The sequence below is a fragment of the Balaenoptera acutorostrata genome, chromosome 4, assembly GCF_949987535.1.
Source record: "Balaenoptera acutorostrata chromosome 4, mBalAcu1.1, whole genome shotgun sequence".
NCBI classification, from domain to species: Eukaryota; Metazoa; Chordata; class Mammalia; order Artiodactyla; family Balaenopteridae; genus Balaenoptera; species Balaenoptera acutorostrata.
In genome coordinates this window covers 32,988,333-32,992,879 of record NC_080067.1, presented here as the reverse complement: position 1 = coordinate 32,992,879, position 4,547 = coordinate 32,988,333, and the positions used below count along the sequence as shown (strand labels likewise).

General features: G+C 42.2%; 1 pseudogene; it reads left to right on the top strand.

Annotated features, from left to right (window-relative positions):
* Window positions 1–961: 961 nt before the first annotated feature.
* Window positions 962–1,435, top strand: LOC102999762 (60S ribosomal protein L23a-like; annotated as a pseudogene).
* Window positions 1,436–4,547: the final 3,112 nt, after the last annotated feature.

The window sequence follows — 4,547 nt, the reverse complement described above, 5'->3', positions numbered from 1 at the left end:
AAAAAAAAAAAAGTCATGAAGAACCTAGGGGTTGGGCTTCCCTGGTGGCGCAGTGGTTGAGAATCTGCCTGCTAATGCAGGGGACACGGGTTCGAGCCCTGGTCTGGGAAGATCCCACATGCCGTGGAGCAACTAGGCCCGTGAGCCACAACTACTGAGCCTGTGCGTCTGGAGCCTGTGCTCCACAACAAGAGAGGCCGCAATAGTGAGAGGCCCGCGCACCGTGATGAAGAGTGGCCCCCGCTTGCCACAACTAGAGAAAACCCTCGCACAGAAACGAAGACCCAACACGGCCAAAAATAAATAAATAAATAAGTAAATTAAAAAAAAAAAAGAACCTAGGGGTAAGATGGGAATAAAGACACAGACCTACTAGAGAATGGACTTGAGGATACAGGGAGGGGGAAGGGTAAGCTGGGACAAAGTGAGAGAGTGGCATTGACATATATACACTACCAAATGTAAAATAGATAGCTAGTGGGAAGCAGCCGCATAGCACAGGGAGATCAGCTCGGTGCTTTGTGACCACCTAGAGGGGTGGGATAGGGAGGGTGGGAGGGAGGGAGATGCAAAAGGGAAGAGATATGGGGACATATGTATATGTATAACGGATTCACTTTGTTATAAAGCAGAAACTAAGACACCATTGTAAAGCAATTATACTCCAATAAAGCTGTTTAAAAAAAATATATATATATATAATATACACACACAAAATGCATATATATGGACACATACTACTATATATAAAGTAGGCAAACAACAAGGACCCACTGTATACCACAGAGAACTATACTCAATATCTTGTAATAACCCATTATGGAAAAGAATCTGACTGAATCACTTTGCTGTATGCTTGAAACTAACACAACATTGTAAATTAACTATACTTCAATAAAAATTAAATAAATAAATAAATAAATAAATAAAAAATAAAAATAAGTGACCCCTTTTCACAAAGATGGCGCCAAAGGTGAAGAAGGAAGTCCCTGCTCCTCCGAAAGCCCAAGCCGAAGCAAAGGCTTCGAAGGCCAAGAAAGCAGTGTTGAAAGGCATCCACAGTCACAAAAAAAAAAGGAGGTCCGGACGTCACACACCTTCGGACGGCACAAAGCACTGCGGCTCAGGAGGCAGCCCAAATATCCTCGGAAGAGCGCCCCCTAGGAGAAACAAGCTTGACCACTATACCATCATCAAGTTCCCCCTCACCACCGAGTCAGCCATGAAGAAAATAGAAGACAACAACACACCGGTGTTCATTGTGGATGTCAAGGCCAACAAGCACCAAATTGAACAGGCTGTGAAGAAGCTCTATGACATTGACATGGCCAAAGTCAACATTCTGATCAGGCCTGATGGAGGGAAGAAGGCATATGTTCCACTGGCTCCTGAGTATGATGCTTTGGATGTTGCCAGCAAAATTGGGGTCACCTAAACTGAGTCCAGCTGGTTAATTCTAAACATAAAAGTTTTCGCTCTAAAAAAATAAATAAAAAGTAAAAGTAAGTGAAAAATGGGGGAGTGGGGATAAAAGAGACTCTTAAATAAAGCATCTATATAATTTATTGTCCAAACTGGAACATGTCAGGAATGAAAGGGAACAGTATTAATAATTTTAACTGCTACAAGCCTAAGCCAGTGCTGTGCTGGGCAGTCCTGGATGTATGGTCCCTCTACTTTTAACCAGCAGGTTTCAAATATCAGACTAATGTGATTTAAGATTTGTTATAAAAACAGGAAACGAAGAGAACAACTTGTAAGTGAGAACGTTTCGATCACTAGCAACCAGTTGTTTTTAAGTCTGAAAAGAACCAGTCCCAAATCATCGCCATAACCACTGATCCATCTGGATCAGAAGTCACAAACTGATGGCCTGGGGTTGGATCCAGCCTGCAGATGTGTTTGCTTTGGCCCGCAACGTATTGGGTTACAGAGTGCTTTTCTTAAAACTTTGAGTTTGTTGCCAACATTTCCAAGCTGAAAGCTGTCATGTTAAAATCCAGATTCCTAGCTTCTCTTGAAACACTTGAGGAGTATTCAGAGCAGGCACACATTCTCACATGGCAACTGAATGGAGCAGAGCATTCTCTCACTAATCCACCCCAGTCCTCATCTCTCTCCAGTGATTTCTTTTTTTTTTTTTTTTTTTTTGCCATCTACTGACTTCTAATGCTGGGCTGCTTTGCTTGGTTCCTTCTTTGACTCCTACAGATACTTGACTTTTCAACCTTCATACTACATCAAGCTCTCATCATCAGAACAAAGAAAGTGAGGTTGGCTGCAGAAGCTATCATTTTATAATCAATTGAAAATAGAAATCAACCAACCCAGATAATAAATGGGGAAATTCTAAAGAATTGGTAGGGGATATAGTATTACTACCTTTAAATAGGCCTAACAACAACAACAGCAACAAAACCTAATTCTGTTCAGAAAATTCCCCTTTAATTTTTCTACATTTCAGATCGTTTCATATTTCCCAAGTAATATAGCCTGAACTATACCAGTAGAGCTTCCAGAAATTCTCTTACTAAAAAATATAATAGCTAATCTACAGCCCATTGGCAAAATGCACAGTTGAAGGCCCAGCCCAGTGACTGCTGCCCACCCTTGCTTCTCTCAACAAGCCCGGAACATCACTGGGTGTGTGATTGTTAGCAAATCTTCATTAATTACAAGCCTCATAAACAGCTGTGCAATGTGGGAGGTTGGGGAGGGACAGCTCCTGTCTTCATAAGAGAGAGTTTGGAACTAAAAGAGGTTCCGAGCTAGAAAGCATTCCAAAATAGGATGAGTTGTTTTGAGAGTAGAGAGAATAGCATCAGAGAGCACGGATGTTCATCCCAGAGATTGGTACCCAAACAACAACTGAAAAAACTTTCACTCTTTAGCACAAAGGAAATGGAGAGCTATAATTGGTTTCATAACCAAATTATGGGAACTTACATGTTTTGAAAAAAATATATTACTGGCAGAAGTATCTATGGCCTGAAAGGGTGTCTCTTGTGAGGTATAGGACTATGTTTGCCTGTGTAGTGTTAGTCCTAATCCAAGGAGGAGAGCTCTCAGAGACCAGTTTAGGAACCTTTATTTTCTACTGGTTTTCTTATGAAATCCCCACTGCAGCCAGGCTGCTGTCTATTCTTGTCCGCATATAGACTATTGAAAATGCTTTGGCCTCTCCCACTATCTCTGGATTTCCACTTAACATTTCATCTGTATTAGTGCGTTAGGGTAGGGATCAATGACATTCTTGCTACTAAAACAGAGAGTTAGGGCCTGTTCAGAGAACCATCTTAAACACTTTGTGGTCATTCATATAATTGAAAGCTATGGAATGATTAAGAGAAGTGAGATAGAGCTGTAAAGAATAGTATGAATCCCTAGCACATATTGCTCTGTGAAAAATTTGCAGAATACATACTATTACCATTTTATTCATCCTATATATTCATTGTCTCCAATTCCTTTCTTCCTATTGTCTCCTTCAAATCCACTCCAAAGAGATCTTTATCTCCACCATCACAACCCTAACTGCTTACGTCAAATAGCCTCTGTGTTACTGAATCAAATGATCACTTATCTGACTTGGCCTATAATCAATATTTGGCACATCTGATCATTCCTTTCTTCTTGAAACACCTCCCTCACTTGGCTTCCTGGACACCACCCTCTCCTGTATTTCCTCCTTTCTCACTGTTTCTCAGTCTCCTTTGCTAATTCTTGCAAATCTCTAAGACTTCTAAATATTGGGGGTGCCGGGACTTCCCTATTGGTGCAGTGGTTAAGAATCCGCCCGCCAATGCAGGGGACACGGGTTCAAGCCCTGGTCCGCGAAGATCCCATATGCCGTGAAGCAACTAAGCCTGTGCACCACAACTACTGAGGCTGCGCTCTAGAGCCCGCGTGCCACAACTACTGAGCCCACGCGCCTAGAGCCTGCGCACCGCAACGAAGAGTAGCCCCCGCTCTCCACAACTAGAGAAAGCCCACACACTGCAATGAAGGCCCAACGCAGCCAAAAATTTTTTTTAATTAAAAAATAAATAAATATTGGTGTGCCAAAGATGGGCTTTAAACCTCTTCTTTTCTACCGTTAAATTCATTTCTTGCTGGTCTTATTCAGTCTCAAGGCTTTAAATACTGTCACTATGCTGAGGACTGAAATCCGACTGCCTGCTCAACCACTCGACCCAAATGTCTAAAGGCATCTTTAATTTAACCTTCCCAAAATCGAGTTCTTGATTTTCCCACAAACACACACACATACTAAAAACCTTCCCTTTCCACAGTCTACTGTATCTCAGTTACTGAAAACTGCATTGCAGTTATTCAAGTTCAGAAACTTGTCAACCCTGACCTCTTGCTTTCTCTCACCTGGACATCTAACCCAGAAGAAACCTCTGTTGGCTCTCCCTTCAGAATCAGTCCACAATCTTGACTACTCACCACCTTTTCGGCTACGTACTTCTTTGTCAACGTCACTATGAGCTCTTGCCTGCCTCGTAGCCACAGCCTCCTAACATCCGGCCGCTGCCAGCCTCCTT